Source organism: Pan troglodytes, chromosome 9, assembly GCF_028858775.2.
Source record: "Pan troglodytes isolate AG18354 chromosome 9, NHGRI_mPanTro3-v2.0_pri, whole genome shotgun sequence".
In the NCBI taxonomy this organism is placed as follows: domain Eukaryota; kingdom Metazoa; phylum Chordata; class Mammalia; order Primates; family Hominidae; genus Pan; species Pan troglodytes.
In genome coordinates, this window is record NC_072407.2 from 108,622,493 (window position 1) to 108,646,161 (window position 23,669).

A 23,669-nucleotide genomic window follows, 5' to 3' on the forward strand; every position below is an offset into this window, starting at 1 on the left:
GATAAGGATATCAGATAAGAGCCTGGAATAAAATCAAAATGGCTAACAAAAAGGGCCTTAACTACGGGTGTCTAATAATTTTTCTAAAATTTTAGAAACAGGCAGCAAAATTAAAAGAATTTTAAAGTGAACACACATATAAACATCATCTAGACATTACTATTAACATTTTGCTAAACTTGCTTTATCATGTATCCATCCATTCATCTATTACTGTAGCCAACCACCTATTAATTTTATTTTTTATCTATCACAAAGTAAATTGAAAGCATCACTTGACTTTTCACTGCATACATCAGCATTCATATTATTCACCAGAGCTTAATATTTGTATGCGATTTTATCTTTTGTAGTATCATTTATGTACAATAAAATGCACAAATCTTAAATGTACATTAGCTACATTTTGACAAATGCCTATACCTATTTGACTTGTATGAAGATAGAAAACCTTTCGTCACTCCAGAAAATTCTCTCATTCCACTGCCCAGTCATTCCCTATGTTCTGCCCCGGAGACAAACACTGCCTTGATATTTTTTTGACTATTAGTTTGGGCTACTCTAGGAATTTATATAAATGATATTATGCAATATATACTCTTTGTGCAAAGTGTGTTCCACTCAGTATAATGTTTTTGAGATTCATCTGTGTTGTGTGTATCATTAGCACGTTCCTTCTTATTGCACAATAATAATCCTTTGTATGAGTAATTATACCACAGTTTGTTCAAACATTGTTGTGTTGTTGGACACCTGAGCTGTTTCTAGTGTTTGGTTAGTACTAATTAAATTTCCATGAGCATTCTTATACAAATCTTTCATTTTTTACAGGTGGATGTTGTAAGAGTTAAAGAGGAAAGAAACATGAAAAGTAGCTGAACAGTCAAAGACACATTTGTTTCGGAGGATAAACCTGAGAGGGTCTTCAGGAGCATTCTCTCTTACAGACTAAGAGTATTTAAGTGTTCAGGGCGAGTGGGCTTATCACAGGCTTGGAATGTTTCTGTGTCAGGGAGAAGTTTATTGTGGGGTTGCAATGTCTCTGGTCGGAGGGGAGGTTATCTCAGGGCTGGCATGTCTCTGGTTGGGGAGGGGTTTATCTTAGGGTTGGAATGTTTCTAGTCGGAGATGGCATTTGTGATTTATGGTCATGCTGACATTAGCCATTAGGCTGATGCCCTTTGGGTTGGATTTAGGTGGTTTTTGATCAAGAGGAACTTTAAAATGGTGGTGCTTGTCCAAGATGGTGATGCTCCTGCTCTGTCAGTTATACATTATGTTTTATAAGAAATTATCAAATAATGTTTCAGAGTTATTGTACTCCATTTACACGCCCACCTAACAATGTAGGAGGATCCCAGTTACTCCATATCCTTATCAGCATTTGTATTTGTCAGTCTTTTAGGTTTTAGCCATTCTGAAGGTTATGTAGAGGTATCTATTTGTGATTTTAATTTGCATTTTCCTAATGAGAAATGAGATTGAGCATTTCTTCATGTACTTATTGGTTATTTGTATATCTCTTTTTGTGAAGTTTCTGCTCAAAACTTTGGCCCATTCTTATCGGGTTGTTTGTCTTTTACTCTTAGTTGTAAGAGTTCTTTATATATATTATACTAGACATAGGTCTTTTGACAGATATATATTTTGTGATGCTTAATAATTTGAGAGTCAGCATGTTTAATTAATCTTAGTATTGGCTGCCTAAAGTTTATTGAGGTAAATTTTGAGATTGTAGACAGATTGAGCAGGAAAGGATTCATGATCACTTAACACTTACCATGTAGACAAGAAAAAAAAAACTAAACTTATATTCTTGTTCTTGACCAACACAGTGTCAGTGCAGATAGAATGGAAACAAATTTCTGAGGCAAAATACTGAGAATCTGATCACAGTACAGATGATGGAACAGAAGGAAATAGAAGAGTTGAGTAAGATTCTAGATTACTAGCTCATAAGATTAGGTGGGTTCAATTATAACAATACAAATAAAGAAGAAGTAAATATAATGAGTTTGGTATGATACTTGTTATATTTGAGATCAATTTGGGCATAGATGTCTGATGAGGAGTATAGATGTCTAATGGGGAGCTGGATTTAAAGGTCTAGAATTCCTTATGAGAGAGCTATTCCCCCCTCATTTGACAGATTAAGAAACTTGATGTCCTAGAGAGGAAGAGAGACTGTATCAAAATCTCAATGGCAGCTCTAGGTCTAGATCCATGTTTCTTGCTCCTTCATCTTGTATTTTCCCTACCAGGCAACCCACAGATGACATTCTCACAGCTGAAGTCAGAATATTAGTGCAGGAACAAAACTTTATTTGGTAAACCTTTAAATCTTTTCCCCGAAGAGCAGCACACCATTGGGAAAAATACTAGATGTATTCTGCAGTTTATTAGCTGGTTTAATGCCAGCTGCTGGATTTATTCACCTATGGTAACTAGAGGTACAAACTGCATGATGTTTCAAATGATGCCTGGTGTAGTTGAAAGTCCTCTGGATCTTCACCTTTTGCTATTAAAAAAAATTAAGATTTGATGCTCAATATGATGCAGCTTAATTGACTACCTGATATCAAAACAACTTGCCAAAAAAACAGGTGTTTCTTGAAGCAGATGCAAGGGGAGACAAAAACATAGCTGTTGTGATCCTATATTGAAGCACTGTTGGCTTCTCACATGGAGGCAGAAGAGACAGGAAGTGCCATTTCATCTTATTTCAGATTTAAACGTCAACAATTTCACATCTACTATTCTTGCAAAAGCCTTGAACTCCACTTCTTAACACCTAAAGCCAAGACCAATGACTTCTCAGTAGGCTAGGCCCCATCCACCAACCCTACCAACCTCTAGATTCCAAGCATTTCTAAAATCAACTTGTATCTAAGAGTTCTGTTAAGAATTCTGGGACTTAAAGAGAAAGTTCCTGAATATGACTTTATTGTAGGGAATGCTATCAATTTGAGCTAGAAGATATCTCACATTCACAAATAATAAACGAAATAACAGATATACTGGGGAACAGTTGATGTTATGCATGTGGCAACAAAAATTAAAATACTCTACCTCCTATTAATGTAGTATCCCACCACTCAGTATAGGAGTAGAGAACTTCTTTAAATTGAGATTCCAAATGAGAATTAAATAAGAATCCTTACTAAATACTCAGAAATCCCAGACCCTCATCTGAAATCATTCATTTTCCTGTTCAGCGTATGGCACACCAATTTGGAACTGCTACCTTAGATGTGATTCTTCCTCCTTTTTCCCTCATTTGTAACTCAAATAGAAACAAGTTCTCAGTGATTGTACTTTTAAAATCGTAATAATACATTTGAGGAATTATTTTCTTTATCGCATTATAGCACCAGTGTTCTGGATTTCTTCATTATTATCTAGGTCCAAAAATTTACTTAACAAATATTTTAAGTGCCAACTGTGGATCATGCATGGTCCTGGGTGCAGGGTATAAAGTGATAAATATGAGAAAGAAATGGTACCGTGGGGGTTACATTCTACTAGATAATAACCCATATTTATATAGTGCCTATTCTGTGCTAGTCATGCCCCAAGTGGGTTACATATACGGTGTTAACATCATGTAATCTTTACTACACTCTAGTACTTCATTACACAGATAAGGAAACCAGAGGACAGAGAGGTTAAATAACATGATCAAAGTCAGAGAGTAAACATCAGCTGGAGTACAAACTCCTTTCTATTCTATCCATACTCATTGCCATGGGAATTTCATCTAGTCTCATGTCGTTAAACATTTATGCAGCAATGACCCCCAACTGATAACTCACTTATATGTCTCCTGAATTTCAGGTGCATATATCCCATTGCCCATCCAATTTATCCACTTGGATTTCTAACAGATTTCAGTTGAAAATGTAACTAATTGATCTCTTGATACACCTCCCGGACCCGTGCCCTAAAATTACTCCACTTGCAATAGGCTTTATCTCAATTGGCAACAACTGCATCTTTCTAGTTGCTCAGAATCCCCTGTTTCTATGACACCTCATGTACATCTTGGCTCTACATTACAAAATTTCTGGCACTTTGCAGCAGCTCCACTGCTACGACCCTAGCATGAGCCACATCATCTCTCCCCTGAATTCTGCGGTGGCCTCCTAACTTGTGTCTCTGCTTCCAGTCTTGCCTCCATATCACAGCCTGATAATGTTTCTAAATTTTTTCAAGTCCATCAACTTTGAAATCATCTCTGATCACTCTGCTTTAGCAACGCTGGCCTTCTTGGTCTCCATTGAACAGACAGGCTCTCACCTTGGGGCCTTTGCACAGTCTCTGGCACCTACTGACATGTTCTTTCTTCAGGCATCCACACACTAAATCCTGCACTTTTTACAAGCCTTCGTTCAAATGTTACATTCTCCAAGAAGTCTATCCTGTACTTGGTATTTAAAATTATAACATCCCTTTCCCTCGGTATTTCTATTCCTGCTCCAATTTTTTGACACTTATTCCTTTTGTCTTCTAAGACATTATATAATTTATTTAGTCTGTCTTCGCCTACGTGACTGTAGGCCCCAAGAGGACAGCAATTTTTGTCTGTTTTGTTCATTAATGTATCTTGATAACCTACAATGTCTAATATCTAATAGCTGCTCGGTAAGTAATTCTTGTTTTAATTTAAACAGAGCCATTTATAAAAAGTCAAGTGGAACAGCATTCCAAAGTTAGAAACAATTAGAGAAAGGAACTTGGGTGGCTATGAGCTTGGCAGCTTCTTGAACTGAAAGATCAATGTAACTGCAGCCCAGTAACTCAATAGGAAAGTGGTATGAAGATGTGCTGCTGGGGCAGGAGGGGCAAAACTGTGGAGGGCTTTGTAGGCCACAGTGAGAAGTGTGGGCTTCATTTTTAGTGTTGCATGAATCACCCAGAGGTCTTAAGCAGAGTAGAGACATAACTGAGTTTATATTTTAAAAATATATTGGGTGCTATACGCAGGGTCAGTTGTAGGGAGGCAAAATTTAACATAGGCTGGTGGCATTTTTAAAAATTAAGACTATTTTGGAAAACTATTTGACATTATCTTCTAAAATTGAACTTAGATGTGTCATAGACTCTGCAATTCCATGCTTAGTTATAACAAATATATGTATTAACCTGGGCACTAAAAAGACAGGCACAAGAAGGTTCATGACAGCATCGTTCATAACAGATGAAAATTAGAATCAGCCCAAATGACCTCAAGAGTAAAATGGATAATTAAATTGTGACACATTCATACAATGGAATATGGCATGGCAGAAAAAAAGACCCTCAACTCCTGCTGTGAGGAACTGTGAAAATTGATCTCACAATGTCTTTCAGCAAAAAAAGCTCAACACTAAATACATACTTATGACAACTAGTCTCCAGAGATGGCCCCTCAATGAACTAGGCCTCTAGGAATTCACATTTTTATATAATTCCCTACAGCATTGAATTCAGCCTCAGTTGGGACTAACTTAAACCCACAGATTATGGTAGAAGTGACATGTGCCAGTTCTAAGCCTAAGCCTTAAGAAGGCTTATTAATTTCCACTTTTGTGCATTTGGAAATTCTGACCTGCATGTAATGCAAAATCAGCTATCCTGCTGAAAAGACCACTTGGACAGGCCCCATGATAAGGCCACATGGAAAAGAGAGACCCTGGGACTACTTTGTGGGGGAAATACCCAGATGTCCCACGTGACATCAGCTGCCATCTGACTGTTAGCACACGAGAGAGCCAAGGCAAGAACCACCCAGCTAAGTCCAGCCAACTTTCAGAACCATGGGAGAACCATGTTGTTTTAAGCCACTAAGTTTTCAGATGGTTTGTTGGAAAGCAATAAATAATCAAAACATAAATTAGAACATATTTATTAGAGGAGAGTTCTGTTTACAATATAAACTGCTGTAACAAAAACCTAAACATGTAGCATTGGCTTTGGTAATGGGCAACATTTGGAGGCCAGAAGGCCTAAGCCTTACTGTTAAAGGAGGCTGCAAGGACAAGGAGGCTACAATAATGGTGACCCTTGGAATGCAAGGACGAATAGTTTGGCAGCACTGTCATCTGTGGTAACATAGAAAATAGAAAATATATCTAATAAATTGTGCATATTTGGTTAAGAAGATTGCTAGGCATAATGTTAAAAGTGCCAACAATTTTCCTTTAGCTGTACTTAATCAGATACGGATACAGAAAAAGATTAGGAACTATTCAATTTTCAACAAGATAAACATTTCCATGTCAAGACTTTCTGCGTCCCTGGCAAAATACTCTAAAAGGAAGAAAGAGCCTTAGGGGGAATATCAAACCTGGTGTTTTTCATTTAAAATGTGATCTCAGGGTAAATATCTCAAGATCCTTTTTTTAAGATCTCAGAAAAAATGAAGATGGTGCCCCAAAGGCCCCCTCAGCTAGATGTAGGGCTTTTAAAATCCTAAAGGTACTGTTTCATAATATCCTGCCATAGCAGTTACTTAATCCAACATAGAAAGAGACCTGTCTTACAGAGATACGTGGGTATGGCTTTTGTCTCATGCTATAAATTATAATTTGAATTACAAGAAAACCCACAAAGTTTTAAAAAGAACTTACATAATTTTGAACTGAAAAGGAAAGAAGAGAAGCCATTTGAAATAGAAGAAAAAAAAAGCAAACCAAAAGGTCTTTGGGCCCCTAAATTCTGACGGGAGGGAGCAAACCAAGAAAACAAACATGATTTTTTTATTAAAAAAGGAAGAATGACTCAGAAGCTGGAGCCAAAAGCTCTGAGGGTAGAACTAAGAGGGGAAAACCACTTCCAGGGAACAGAAATGGGCATTTATCAGGAGCTGGCAACAGGTGCCTGGTGAAAATCTGGAGTTCAGATTTGTTATGAAGGAGTGACTGCTGTGTGCTTGCTGGTTTTCCATTCTCTTTTTAAATGGAAGTGTCTACTGTGGTCCTTTCATTGCAGTCTCATCACTGTATGTTGGTGGTGGATGAAAAGTAGGGAGAGAACATCTCTTTAGTTCACATGTCTTCAGCCTGAGAGAAGTCATACTCAGAGAGCCTTATCCACACCTGGACCTAATTTAAAACACAAGGTCCTAAAATCCAACCCTTAGCCTGATGCTATATCAGAATGAGATCTGAGAATGGGACATGGTGGGTGCATTTTACATGTGGGAATGACATAACTCATTGGGGGCCATGTGGCAAACTGGTAGCCATCCAAAGATGGCTCCCCAGTGAATACTTCCTGACGTTTACACTCTTGTACAGTAATTTTCAGGATCTCTTTCTCTGATTATCCTTTACTTAGCATCGTGTTCTTGGTTTATGGATGCAATAATCTTCTTAATCTGTCTAGAGATACTAATTTGAGTTACTCTCATATAAAGTGATGCTCCCTCTCACACCCTGAATTAGCTCTTATTCCATTTGGAATTATTTTCTTCTATATGTGTGTGTATTTTTTTTCATGTTGCAACCTTTCCTCAAATAATAGCTGATGTTAGGTTGCCCATATATACTTAAGGATTAGATACTAAAACTGACTGAAACAATGGATGGAGCTTGTCAATTAGCAAGGCTTCATTTTAAGATCATCATTTGTTCCTGCCACAAAGCCTTGTACTGGTTGCTCCTCCTACCTGGGAATTGCTTGAGAGGATATTTGCATAGCTAATTTCTTTGGGTCATTTTAGTATCATTTGAAATATCCCATATTCAGCCATGCCTTGTCTGACAAAAGTATTAGTATTTAATGTCACCTACTACTAACACCTCCCCTCAGCCAGGTACATGCTCTCTCTACATTATATTTTCTGAAGACTGATTACTATTTTAAATGGTCGTTTTGGTTGACTTGTTTGGCTGTCTTTTGTACTAGAAAGTAAAACTGTGAGGGCAAGGGTCTCATAAGCTTTGTTCGCCACAATGTCCCAACACCTAGAACAAGGCACTGGATGTTGCATGTTCTTAATAAAAATTCATTGACTCAGTGATTGAGACCCAGGCAGCCGCCTTGTTCTGGAAGTCTCGCACACGTATCTTAACTCCCATTGTCCAGTAAACCCTCTCAGTGCTCTAACGAAACTTTAGGAAACTGACTTTGAAAAGTTTCAATAAAAACAGTTAAAGTCCACTATGACACTCTCTCCTTATGGCATTACTACTAAATCACACAAATCCAGGCCAAGGAGACTATTTTCAGCAGCGTTTTTATAAGAAAGATCATCTCATACACCAATTGTCCTTTTCCTATAGAGCAGAATGAGGCATGGAAAAAAGAACACTAGAATTAGGTCAGAACACCCGGGTTTGAGTCTGGGTTCTGTCACTTATTAGTTGTATGATCTTATTCAGGTAGCTTAAAATCTCTGAGCCAATATCTCTATATGTAATTTGAGGATAATACACAGTTGAGGTTCTGTATGAAAATATCCACATAGTGCATGTCATGAGTAGTGATTTAATGAATAATCCTTTTCTTCCTATACTGTACTTTACAATTAGGAAGCATTTCTCCTGTCTAAAGTCCTCTGTTCTGTGTTCCTAAATCTGTCTATTCTTTGTTCTCTATTGTGAATGTGCTAACAGAAACTACCCACCAGATATGGTGATTCTAAAGTTTTACTTTAATTCTCAAACCAAGCAGAGAGTGGGAAAAGCTGCCTGCTTTGTAAAGAAAATCTGAAATACAGCCATGTTCATTCTTTTACATACTATCCAGCTTACAGCTGCTTTCATATTATAACATCAGAGTTGAGTAGCTGCAATGGAGACTGGATCTGCAAAGATCAATATATTTAGTTCTTGCCCTTTAGAGAAAAAATGTGTTGAGCCTTGCTTTAATCCATTGGCAAGCAAACTTTTAAGCAAATAAAATGTTTAAAACAGAATTTTTAAAAGTAATTTTTGTATTACAAAAAGTTAAGGCAAAATGGGTAGAAGTCTTAGGTGATTGACATGTTTTAAAATCCCATTAAAAAACAAATTCAGAAAAATCATAAAAGTTACTGTCCTCTAAGGGACGAAGCTTTTACTTTGTAGAACAGTGGCTTCCAACTGGGGGAAATTTTGTCCCCCAGTGGATATTTGGAAATGTTTGCAGACATTTCACTGTTGTCACATCTAGGGGTCAGGCAGCTACTGGCACCTAGCAGGTAGAGGCCGTGGATTCTGCTAAATAGCCTGCAATGCACAAAGCCTCCCCCAACAATGAATTATTCAGCCTCAGATGTTAATAGTGCTGAAGGCGAGATGGAGGGACACGGTGTAAAACAAGCTGTGTACATAATTAAACAGCTCCTTGGGGATTTGTGATGGTATCTAGTGTGGCTTTCAAAACCTTTGACGTGCTGACCTGGCTCTCCAAGGAGAGTCCAAAACACTCAAGTAAGTCAGCCTTCTACTTATGACTGACTGACAAGTGTAAAAAGCATATGGCTGTTTTCCACAATAATACAGATGTTTTTGTTGTCCCTACATTCCCTCTTCCCAGGGTACAAATAGTTACACCTTCCCAGGTTCCCTCATCTTTGCCTGCACCAGAGGCACTGAAACAAACTGCTTCAGGTCATTAGCCACTAAATGCTGCCCCGTGGCTGAAAATGTCCAGATAATGTCCACGTGCTTCTGCCAGCCATTGCTAGCCAGCATTTCCCTAATCATCACCATTACAGGCTTATTTTAAATAAGGCTAAAATTTTTATTTCTTCTTCTAATCAGGCAGTAGAGGTATTAAGAAATAGTGAGCACTCTGTATGAAAATTGGCTCCAGTGTCTGGTCCTCAAAATAGCATTCAGACACCTGAAAAATGCTTTTGGGAGAACAGAATAGTTATAATGAACATTTATTATATATCATTTTCTCCCCACAGGAGAATAAATTGACAAATGGACAATTTAGTATACCCTCAAAGATTTTGTCGTTAAAAATGTTTTTATGCAAAGACCATGCTAACAAAGATTCTCTGAACACATCATATGCACAGCATGTCCCAGTTCCCTTTCTTATGGGGCCTGTGGGTACATTTGTGTATGTCCACTTCAATATTGAGCTTGACTCATTTTCAGACACAACATTCTATGGTAGTGATGTAAAATAATATCTACTCTGTGCCTCTTGTCTTCTTTAGTGTCACAAGTATTAATCAAATAGAATGTTTGATAGCCAAAGTTATTTCAGTTCCTGTGGTTGATTCTATGCTCTTCTGTGATGGTTAATACTGAGTGTCAACTTGATTGGTTTGAAGGATGCAAAGTATTGATCCTGGGTGTGTCTGTGAGGGTGTTGCCAAAGGAGATTAACATTTGAGTCAGTGGACTGGGAAAGGCAGACCCACCCTTAATCTGGGTGGGCACCATCTAATCAGCTGCCAGCATGGCCAGAATAATAAGCAGGCAGAAGAACACGAAAAGACTAGACTGGCCTAGCCTGCCAGCCCACATCTTTCTCCCATGTTGGATGCTTTCTGCCCTCGAACATCGGACTCCAACTTCTTCAGCTTTGGGACTCAGACTGGCTTTCTTCCTCCTCAGCTTGCAGATGGCCTATTGTGGGACCTTGTGATCGTGTAAGTTAATACTCCTCATTAAACTCCCATATATATATATACACACACACACACACACGTGTGTGTATATATGTGTGTGTGTATATATGTGTGTGTGTATATGTGTGTGTATATATGTATATATAGGATATATATGTGTATATAGGATATATGTATGTATATATAGGATATATGTGTGTATATATGGGATATATATGTGTGTATATATGGGATATATATGTGTATGTATATATGGGATATATATGTGTATATAGGATATATGTATGTATATATAGGATATATGTGTGTATATATGGGATATATATGTGTGTATATATGGGATATATATGTGTATATATATAGGATATATATGTGTGTATATAGGATATATATGTGTGTATATAGGATATATATATGTGTGTATATATTGGATATATATGTGTGTGTGTATATAGGATATATATGTGTGTGTATATAGGATATATATGTGTGTGTATATATAGGATATATATGTGTGTGTATATATAGGATATATATGTGTGTGTATATATAGCATATATATGTGTGTGTATATATAGGATATATATGTGTGTATATTAGCATATATGTGTGTGTATATATATAGGATATATATGTGTGTGTGTATATATAGGATATATATGTGTGTATATATGATATATATATGTGTGTATATATAGGATGTATATATGTGCATATATATAGAATGTATATATGTATGTGTGTATATATATATAGGATGTATATATATGTATATCCTATTAGTTCTGTCTCTAGAGAACCCTGAATAATACATCCCCCATACCTCACTGCATGAACAAACAGGAAAACATGGGTAGCCAATCACTTCTGGGCTATATAATGTTCTGGGGCTAGTCTACTGTATTAGTCAAGGTTCTCCAGGCTAACAGAACAAGGATATAGATAGATTAGATAGATATGGATACAGATATAGGCCTTTAAAAATTTCGGAGATTTTTATATTCTCTCTCCTTTGTTTCTTTTTCTTGCTCAATTAGATAGGGGATAATTATTGGCTAAGTTGATCAAAGAGATCTCAGAACCAAAGCCAAGATTTAATGTAAAAATTGGATCCTTAATTATAAATAACCAAGTAGTCAAACTTCTGGCTATGCCTACCTTTACATGTATAAGTATTATACCCCGGAAGAAGAAAATGCTTACAACAATAGCCAGATTTTACTAAGGAAAATTTAAAATTACAGTGGAACATTCCAGATCCACAATAGTATACTTTTAGAAGTGCATGTAAAAAAGAGAGCTCCTGAATTAGGTTAAACCAGGGATGTATATTGATATGTGAGAGCTTCTTAAGAGATTTTAATATTTGTATTGCCTCTTTTAAAAACTCTTTACAAGAGGAAATTAAAAGCTTAAATGACTAATTAATAACAAAACTTGAATCTGCTCACCGTTTGGCTTAGTTACTATTGTACGATAAAGGCCAAAGAAAGGTGGATAATGTATTTATGAAAGGGAGGCCCTCAGATAATACAGGCTTGCTTCTTTTTCAGAGCTATTCATGCTGAGTCCCTGCATAGGGAATGCTTTCTTTGCCCTACTAGTTAATGGAGTCTTTTCTGAACTCAATAGTTTTAGCTAACAAACAGTGGCTAAGTTAAAAATATCTGTATCCAAAATATACCTTTCTGGTATTTAGCTGGCTATTTTGAAATCCTTTTTAAAAGAAATTTATATCTATAAAGAAAATGTCCATTTGTAAAGATGTTTGCCTCTGCAACCTGGAGTGAGGAAGGACTGAGTCACTGGGAACCCTTACAATTGGTTTAAATTTACAAACAAATCTTACTTTTGTTTAAGGTGCTTTTTCTGATCATCCTGTCTCAACTGGCCTTCACCTAAACCCTCCCTCCTTGGTTTGGGCAAATGATGATACAACATTTATACCTGAAATCTCAGATTTATGCTTTTGAGATAAAAAATTTCTATCTTATTTCATCTAGCAGTCAACAGTTTAGATATAAAAATTTAGGATTGCTTAGCTAACAATTGCTTAGGGCAATGAAACAGGTAATTGACAAATTGATAGTATGAAGGAGAAAAGGAAAAAAACTATTTGGAAAGTGGCAAATGAAAAATCTTTATGAAAGCTGTAAGATCTACTTCTGTTTGTGTATCTCTGTCTTTGTCTATGTGTTATGTTTATGTGATATCTCTAATATTTCGCAATTAAAGCTAGCTTTAAAATTGGTGGTAAAATAAAATAGGAATGTCTTCAGAATTATTAGTATTAAATATAATTCAGACTTTTTGCCTAGGTCTACTCATCAGACAAATTTATACTGTCTCTGCTAGATGTTTTAAGGTAATAACATTCCTACTTTCATAATTTTTTTGATACTTGCTTGGTTTGTCCTTAAGCCAAAGCTATAAGAGCTGGCTGCTGGGTTCCCCCAAAGCTTTGCACACACCTTACTGTGAGCTTGTGTCTTTGGTTTGGAGCTTCTGGATTCTGAGGTCTGGACAGGTGGCCATGATGATGTCAGGAATATATGGAATTCATAGTGCTTGGGCCACCATTTGCAAAGCAAATGCAAGCTCAATATGGCCCCATCCTTTCTGACCTAGCTGCCTCCTGACCATACTGAGAGGCATCAATTCCTCTGGGCATCGCCTGCACAACTCTGTCTTCTGTCCTGAGCTTTACATTTGGTGTGTAAATTTAGGGCCCAGACAGGCCATGTTCTTCATATCCTTCCTTGGGTTCCTCATGGGTAATTGAGAACCAGGACAACTGGGGAAGATATAAGGAAGAGTACTTGTGTAATAGTTTCAAAACTATTTTTAGTAATTTAAAATCCTAAAATCATGTTATGTTAAGTAACCTATTACCGTAAAGTGTATGAGGCATCTCTAAGTAAATTAAATTACTGAACCATTAATTTTTAAATGTAAGTTTAAGTTTATATATGTTGGAATCTAATTTTTTATGGTATAGAAAAGCTAAATATATTTAGATCTAATAAACATAAAAAATGAGAAAACATTTATAAAATTACATCTACAAATTTCAAATTGATGGAATAAAAAGAAATATAGGTAAAACTAGATTAATATGTAAAGTTGGGAAAATAAAAAGAACAGATAAGAATTATAAAATGTTTATGGAAATCTCAATATGGTCAAAAGCTAACTGACATTGGATGAATTTGTTTATAAAATTTTATTAAAATTAGCTAATACAAATTTGGTTTTCTTTTTTGAACAAGATTTTCATGTAGTATTAATACAAAACAGTAGAAGATTTTTGTTCACCTGTTGAGTAAACTGTAAAACAAGAACAAAAACAAACAAAAAACAAAAGAAAAACAGAGGAGAGAGAAGGAGAGACTAATTCCATCTCATGCTGTTGTTATTGGGTCTTTTAATTGTTTGGAAAACTGAGTCTCCACTCTGTAAAAGAGTAAAAATATTTGCTTTTAAAAAACTTTTTTAGTTATCATTTGGCTAAATAAATTATATTACTTTACATTGACCTGTGATTTGATTTGGATTAAGTATTAACCTTTGATATATTTAACAGACTTTCCAAAATCAAATTTTAAATTCTAAAATTGTTTATTGACCTCAAACTAACTTTGAGATTTTCCCAAGGGCCCCTGAAGCATCCAAAAGACTGATAATTAACAGGTTTATTTGATATGTTATGTTACATGGGAGGCATTGCAGTAAGAAATAATATTTAATTTTAAAGTTATATTTGTATAAATATAATGTAATATGTGTTTCAAAATTGTATGAGGTTTCTAAAACTCTGATATGTTTTGGTATATGTTATCACACATAATTATGGCTATTATTTTAAATCATTGAAGGCCACAGAAATTACTGAATTTTTCATCAATTGTGTCTATAGTCATGAAAATTTATCTTGTCCAAGTTAATTGCTTAATTATGATGATTTTGCTACAAGCTGTTTGCAAGCAGTTGTAATTCTAAAGTATTCTTTCTTCAAGGAGATTCATAAACAGAATGAAAATAATACTGACAAGCACTCCTGAATAAAAGTTTCTTACAACATTAGAATTGTATCATTTGGCCTGGGTAAGAATTCCCAGAAATCTAATGAAGAGACTGAATGGATTATAAACCAGATAGCCCATGCAGAACAATAAACAATTTAATACCAGCAAAATACTTTGCCACATTTTCATGCTAAATCAGCCAGTATTAAAATGCTAAGATATGCAATTTGAATGAACTCCAATCTCAGAGGTTCAATTTACCTCTGGTCACCCATTTAATAATCAGTGCTATGCACCTAAGCTAAAAAAACAAAATTGGTATTTAAGAGGATATAAGCTCAATGTGGACTCATGGAGAGCCTGGATGGTCTCCTGGTTCTTCTGAGTCCTTAAAGCTTCCATTATTAAAAGCTCTGTATTCCATGACTCATTGTGGAAGAGATAAAGTGATCTAAATAAAATACGTGTACACATGCCCATATATAGTGTGGTGACTGTTCTAACTTTCTGAAACTTTATACCAATGTTTGTTTTGTCAAATCTTTAATCCTGGGAAAGAGAACTTCTGGTTCATTTCTGCTATCTGATGGATCCCATGAACATTAATAGAGAGATTTCTTTCAACTGCCATTTTCAATTCATGTTTTCTAGTTTTATAGAAATTCTCCCAATCAGGAAGGTCAATGATATAACAGTAGCTAAAACGTTGTTAGGAACTGTATTTCTTTCATGAGACTTATTTGATAAATATCCATTGATAGAAGTGCTTGTTTTACTAGACATGCTGTAAAACAATTAAATAAGGCATTACAGATACAATTGCATTAGGCAAAACTAAATGAATTGAGGATTGCCTTGGTGAAAAGTCTAACAGATTTGTAACAATTAGATCCACTTTCAGTGTAAAGCAGAAGTTGACCCCTTATAAAATAGTCAGTGGAAGGCTATTTATGTATCTTCTATGTATCTTCCCATGTATCTTCCACTGCTAAACTCTGCTATGTCTAAATGTTGTGAGGCTTTAATGCATTATGCCAAAATGTATTTTCAGTAGGTAAAGGAAGCTTTTGATGATCTACTGACTGAGAGCAATCAAACCCTTCATGATCTAGAACTTAGAGATTGGATCTTCTGAAAACCAAGGGAAAAACTGCCTTTTCCACACACACTTCCACAAACCTTTGGGACTTCAAACCTTGGGTTTGTAATCTCACAACTCAGAAGGGTTTCTCCAAACTCTTGGAATATGGCACACCATTGGAAACCTTAAAAATCAAGAAAGCTTCTCCCCAGAAGCAGATGACATCCTAGATTTGGACAGTTTCTTCAAGATCACAAATCAGTACTTCTCTGCCATCACAATACTTTTAGCTCTATTGTCTTCCTTGCTATGAACAATAGAACTGGAAAAGGGGGCTTGTGTTTACCCACTTCTATTTGTGAAGGATTTTGCAGCCAATCTTATACATGGGCAGTCTTGTGCCTTGATGAATGAAAGATGAAAGTCCAATGTGGGTTAGAAATTAGCCTGCACAATGTGCACATGTACCCTAAAACTTAAAGTATAATTAAAAAAAAAAAAAAAGAAAAAAAAAAAGAAATTTTAATGGTACCTTTGTTACTTCATAGTTAGAACATTGGTCAGCTCCTCTTAACCTACATCATAGGTTAAAGAGAACAGTGCCAGGACGACTTGACCTTTCTGGCTGGGCATCAGTTTTAGGTCGCTTTTTCCATGGCTTGGAGTAAATGAGGCAATAATCAAAAATTTATCCTGCATAATAAGCTCTATAGCAGGATTCCACTGCGAGGTTATTGTTGCACAATAGAATTTCAAAAATTATCTCGCTAAAATTTTACTAGATTATAGAATTGCTCAAGATTACCTACTGGATGACAAAGGAAAAATTTGTGCAGTTGCTGATATTTTTTGTTGCACACGGATGAATATATAATGCATTATAAAGACTCAGTTGCAGGGGGTTAGTGAAGAGGCTGCTTGGTTAAAGCAAGTAGACTGGCTCATTCTTTGATTGATTTGATTTTAGTTGGCTCCGATCATGGGGACCCTGGCTAGGGAACATACTCCAAACTTTGGTATTATCCTCCTAATAATCATAATGGTAGTCTCCTTGGTGTGCTACATTCTTTCAAAAGTTTAAATGTTTACATGCAGCCATTAATACAATGTCAAATGGTCGCTCTTCAGCTGGAATGACAACTCAAAGAAATGCATAATCATAAGGACAACATTATCCACAAATGATATGCTGAGACCGAAAACCCAAAATGATGGTAACTGGGAGTAGCATTAAAGCCCCAAGTTTTGGTCACTCTCACCTAACTGAGAACCTCATCAAAAGGGGGTAATTGTAAAACAAAATTATGAGAGGCAATTGTTTTGGACTGAGCTTATACACTACGCCACAAAAGACCAAAATAAAGTCACTCATGCTAAGTGCAATATAATCAAACTGAAACTTTAAGCAAACAGATATAACCCTAAACAGACCAGCTTTTTTTTTTCTGCTAGAAACAGGAGATTCCAGCAAAATAAGAAAGTCTTCTGCTCTAACCCTTACAAAAAAGTAACCTAAAGTGACTTTATGTTAACCCATTAGGCTTTTTTCCTATTGTTCTGTTTCCTTGTTTGCAGCATACAAAACCCACTGATTTGTTATTTCCCAGATAAGTGGGAACAGATAAGTGGGAATAAGTAGGAACAGATAAGTGGGAATAAGTAGGAACAGATAAGTACCCCAGTAAGTCCATTTATAATGGTGACAGAGTGATGTCAATGCCTGAAGTTTGGTCAATCTCTTTGGTCAAAATTGAGAGGCTGACCAAAAGGGAGGAATTATTATATTAAGTTTAGCCTAAAGTTGCCTCCCTAAAGGTTTTTCCATACATAGTAAACTGTAGCATAACTGAATGTGTGAACAAACTGTAACCTACTCATGTAACAAGTAGCAGAGTCTCAGCCAATCACAGGCAGCCAACTGTTCAAACCATGTTCAAATAAAGCAAACACCCAGCTGTGACCAATTCAGTTGTTTCTGTACCTTGCTTTCATTTTCCTTCTCTGTCCATAAATGTTATCTGATCATGTGGCAGCTGGAGTCACTCTGAACTATCCAGGTTCTGGAGGCTGCCTGATGTGTGAATCATTTTTTGCTCAGTTAACTCTGTTAAATTTAGTTCATCTGAAAAGTTTTAACACTTAAAAATGCCAATTGGATCAAAGACTTAGTAGAAAAATATAATTTATTAAATGACTCTATTAGACCTGGAAAGTTTAACAGAACAATTCAATATAGGAAAGAAAATGGAAAAAAGCCTACCAAGCTTTTAAAAATCACATATTTCTAGTGCTACTTAAACTGTACCAAAATTGAAAAAGAAACTAATTTAATGAAAAGAATATAATATTGTTACTAAAGCTTGATAAAGATTATTTTAAGAAGGAAAACTACATACCACTTAATAGTTACGAAAGCATAACCATTATCTTATACAATTCAACTGCATATTCAAAAACACATTATAATCTACTGGGGTTCATTCCATGAATCCAATTTCAATAAGTAGAAAATACAATTCATTGTATAAGTAGGTCTGAAAAGAAAAAATCCGCTTATCTCCGTAGATATTTTAAAATCCTCTAACTTTTTATTTAATGGGGAACCATTAGAGGCATCCTAGTAAAGTGAAGAAATGACACAAGCATGATGACTTCTGCTACTATTTAGCAAGCTATTGGTAGCATTATGAGATGTATTTAAGTAAAATCAATAGTCAGATATCTAGAAACTCACAACCTAACAAAACTGACTCATGAAAAAATAAAGTCTAAATAAAACTATACTACTAAGGAAATTGAATCAGTAATCAAAAAACCTCCCAACAAGGAAAAGTCCATAACCAGATGGCTTTACTGATGATTTCTACCAAACATTTGTAGAATTACCACCAATACTCTTTGAATTTTTCCAAAAAACTGAAGAGAATACTTTTGACAAAGGTTATAAGTTGCCTCAAAGGGGGCAAGGCAGTCTTCAACTAACGGTGTTGGGGAAACTGGATATGAACATAGTTATAGAAAACCGTGGGCAAAGAACTAAAGGAAATCAGAAAAATAAACAGTAAGGATGCCAATAAGGAGATATAAATTATTAAAAAAGCATAATTTCTGTGCTTAAAAGTACATTAACTAAAATGAAAAATTTGCTGCAGGAGTCAACAGTAGATTTGAACAGGCAGAAGAAAAATGTAAGTTAACTTGAAATTACCCAATCTGAGAAGCAGAAAGAAAAAGAATGAGATTGCCAGTTCCAACCTCTCCTATATAAGTTCCAGAGCTGCCACTAGAGATAAAATATTCTATTTTAGCCCTCTTTACCACTCAAGTGTCTGTATTCCCTTTGCAAATCTAGTTCTGGATGAAGAAATTGCTGGATGAAGGAAGATCATCGTTTCTGGCCAACTCCAGGGGTTTGCTATATCCTGGTTGCCTTTTTGGGTATCAGCACTTCCGAAGTCAAGAAAGCCTAGAGAATTCTGTGCTTCAGTGATGTTTACAGATTGTGCCTAGGCCTCCTCAAAATATATTTTTCCCTGCACACACTGTCCTGGTGAGTGGGAGTTGAGATTTTGATTCATAGGAAGCCATTTACGTGAGTATAGAACATTTACCTTGACCTGAAAAATCTCAGAGATCCCTTCATCTCAAAGTGTTTTCCAAATACTTATCTCACTTTGCAGAAGTGTTCCAAGTCTTCCTGTGTATACGCTTTTGACATTTTCAGTCTCTTCCTTTTAACCTCTCTCTGGAAACTCTTCAGAGACCTGCAGTTTATCCTGATTATAGAATGTCAGGTTCTTTTCTTAAACTAACTCCTTAGGGAAAACATTGTTTTTGTAGATTTAAGAAGGAAAACTTACATTTCAGCCTTCTCAGTGTTCTATATTTAATTAAGGATAGCTAACCCTTTGCCTTTTCTTCACATACCAGTAAGCACCAACAAGTTGTGAAGATTAAAATTTCAAAACTTATGAATTCAACCAAAACCAGTAACTTAAATTTTACTGTTGTTTATATTTGTGCTCTCATTTGTTCATACATGAATACAAAGTAAAATATAATTAATAAAAATTGAATATATCCCACAATGTACTCATCTTAATTAACTGGAACTCTGTCAGCCTATATTTCTGCTTAAACTCTATGTAGTGTTATTGGAAATTTATTAAATAGCCTTGAAGCACTTAAATAAATGAAAAAAAGTGGAATCAGTAACAAATTTTTAAAGGTAAAACCTGCATTTATTTGATAAACTTTTAGGTCTGAATACATTTGAACAATTGTAAACTGGTAATTTTTTTAGTGATGTGTATAGAAATTTTCTGTTAACTGAAATATTTGATTAAATCCTGATATATCAAAACAAGAGTGATGGTCAAAATATTTAACAACTTGTATGGTACAGACAACTTCATCGGCATGGGCATTAGTCATAAACAACCAGTTTGACCCATACTACTGAGTCTCTATTATAAGTCTTTTTGGGAGTTTTGACCTTAATTTTTCTTTTTAGCTTTAATAGTAGGCCATCTTCCTCACCATCATGCTGTTTATATTAGGCTTTAAAAATATTACTTAATGGCAATATGCTGAAACCTGTCAATGAGAACATTTCAGATGGTTCAAGATATTTTATATAACAGAATTTTATTTTGCTCTATATTCCCTTATACCATGCAATCAGCAAAAAATATATGTGGTCTCTTAAATAACATCTAAGTTGTGATCTAGCTCTGATTTCTTGAGAAATCAGATGGCACTATGTGTCATCCCATTATTTAGCTTTATCAAATATTATTTTTGTCATATTTGTTTCCACTCACTCTCTTTAAATATATATTAAACCAATACCGACAAAGTGATACCTTCTAGATACCCATGTCTGAATGTATTTATCACCAGGGGTTGTCAATATTGTGAATTTATCCGTCTTTATACATCCATTTTCATTCTAGCTAATTAGAATTATATTGTATGACTATATTACATTTTTAAACTATTTTTATACATGTCTCCTTCTGTACATATGCATACATTTCTCCTGCATATTAAACAAAGGCTTAGAGTATGTGGTATCTGTAACTTCAATTTGGCCAAACCATGGGGTGGGGGTTGTTTTGTTTATGTATGTTTTATTTCATTTTAAATTGACACTTAGTAATTGTATGTATTTATAAAGTGCATTGTATTAGTCTGTTCTCACACTGCTGATAAAGACATACCCAAGAGTGGGTAATTGATAAAGAAAAAGAGGTTTAATGGACTCACAGTTCCATGTGGCTGAGGAGGCCTCACAATCATAGCTGAAAGTGAAAGGCACGTCTTACATGGTGGCAGACAAGAGAGAATGAGAACAAAGTGAAAGGGGAAACTCCTTATAAAACCATCAGATCTCATGAGACTTATTTATTACCACGAGAACAGTATGGGGGATACTGCCCCCAATGATTCAGTTATCTCTCACCAGGTTCCTCCGACAACATGTGAGAATTATAGGAGCTACAATTCAATGTAAAATTGGGGTAAGGACACAACCAAATCATATCATTCTCCTCCTGGCCCCTCCCAAATCTCATGTCCTCACATTTTAAAACCAATCATGCCCAACAGTCTCCCAAAGTCTTAATTTATTTCAGCATTAACTCAAAAGTCCACAGTCCAGAGTCTCATCTGAGACAAGGCAAGTCACTTCCACCTATGAGCCTGCAAAATCAAAAGCAAGTTAGTTACTTCCTAGATACAATGGGGGTATAGGCATTGGGTAAATATAGCCATTCCAAATGGGAGAAATTGGCCAAAACAAAGGGGCTACAGGCCCCATGCAAGTCCAAAATCCAGCAGGGCAGTCAAATCTTAAAGCTCCAAAATGATCTCCTTTGATTCCATGTTTCACAACCAGGTCACGCTGATGTAAGAGGTGGGCTCCCATGGTCTTGGGCAGCTCCGCCATTGTGGCTTTGCAGGGTACAGCCCCCCTCCTGGCTGCTTTCACAGGCTGGTGTTACATGTCTGTGGCTTTTCCAGGCACATGATGTAAGCTGCCGGTGTATCTCCCATTCTAGGTTTTGGAGGACAGTGGCCCTCTTCTCACAGCTTCACTAGGCAGTGCCCCAGTGGGGACTTCCCACTGGAGAAGGGAAAACCCCACATTTCCCTTCCGCACTGCCCTAGCAGAGGTTCTCCATGAGAGCCCTGCCCCTGCAGCAAATGTCTGCCTGGACATCCAGGCATTTCCATACATCCTCTGAAATCTAGGCAGAGGTTCTAAAATCTCCTTCTGTGCACCTGCAGGCTCAACACCACATGTAAGCTGCCAAGGCTTGGGGCTTGCACCCTCTGAAGCCGTGGTCTGAGCTGTACGTTGGCCCCTTTTAGCCATGGCTAGAGCAGCTGGGATGCAGGGAACCAAGTCCTTAGGCTGCAACAGAAGAGCCCCACAAAACCGTTTTTTTCTTCCTAGGCCTCTGGGCCTGTGATGGGAGGGATTGCTGCAAAGGTCTCTGACATGCCCTGGAGACATTTCCTCCATTGTTTTTGGCTATTAACATTTGACTCTTTCTGCAGCCAGCTTGTATTTCTCCTCAGAAAATGGGTTTTTCTTTTCTATTGCAATGTCAGGCTGCAAATTTTCTGAAATTTTATTTTATTTCCCTTTTAAAACGGAATAATTTTAACAGCACCCAAGTCACCTCCTGAATGCATTGCTGCTTAGAAATTTCTTCTGCCAGATTCCCTAAATCATTTCCTTCAAGTTCAAAGTTCCACAAATCTCTAGGGCGGGGGCAAAATGCTGCCAGCTTCTTTGCTAAAACATAGCAAGAGTCACCTTTACTCTGATTCCCAACAAGTTCCTCATTTCCACCTGAGACCACCTCCGCCTGGATTTTATTGTCCATATCATTATGAGCGTTTTGGTCAAAGCCATTCAACAAGTCTCTAGGAAGTTCCAAACTTTCCCACATTTTCATGTCTTTTTCTGAGCGCTCCAAACTGTTCCTACCTCTGCCTGTTACCCAGTTCCAGTTCCTTTCACATTTTCAGGTATCTTTACACCAGTGCCTCATTCTACTGGTACCAATTTACTGTATTACTCTGTTCTCATGATGCTGAAAAAGACACACCTGAGACTGGGTAATTTATTAATAAAAAGGGGTTTAATGGACTCACAGTTCCATGTGGCTAGGGAGGCCTCATAATCATGGTGGGAGGTAAAAGCCATGTCTTACATGGTGGCAGACGAGAGAATAAGAGCAAGTGAAAGGGGAAATCCATTATAAAACCATCAGATCTCATGAGACTTATTCATTACCATGAGAACAGTATGGGGGAAACCATCCCCAAGATTCAGTTATCTACCACCAGGTCCTTCGCACAACACATGCGAGTTATGGGAGTTACAATTCAAGATAAGATTTGGGTGAGGACACAGCCAAACCATATCATGCAGTGTGGTGTTTTGATACATATGTATTGTGTAATGATCAAATCAGGGTATTCAGCTTATTCATCATCTCAAACATTTATTCTGTGTGTGTGTGGTGAGACCATTGAAAGTCTATCTTCTAGTTATTTTGGAATATATAATACAATATTGTTAACTATAATCATCTTACTTTTTCAATGGAACACCAGGACTTATTTCTCCCATCTTTAACAATAATCCTTTCCTGTAATCTTTTCCTTTATAGTTTCTCTGGGGCTTACATTAAAAATCCTGTATAAGATTATTTTCAGCTGATAAAAACTTAACATTGCTCATATACAAATATTCTGGACTTTTATCTTCCTTCCCCATAATGTGTAATTTTGTTACCTTAATTTGCATTTGTATAGGGTATATTCCTTAACAACTTATTGTAGCTATAGATATCCATGTCTATTTTGATGTTTTATCTTCATAGGAGAGACTTAAAAGATTACATGCCACTATTACAGTAATGAAGTCTTCTGAATGATGCATTTACCTCTACCAGTCAGTTTTATACTTTCATATAATTTCATAGTAGTA

General features: G+C 36.2%; 1 long non-coding RNA gene across 3 annotated transcripts in view; it reads left to right on the plus strand.

Annotated features, from left to right (window-relative positions):
* LOC107967205 (uncharacterized) overlaps window positions 1–23,669 on the plus strand; it is a 609,392-nt gene that overhangs the window by 451,344 nt on the left and 134,379 nt on the right. The gene's annotated exons all lie outside the window — the stretch shown is intronic.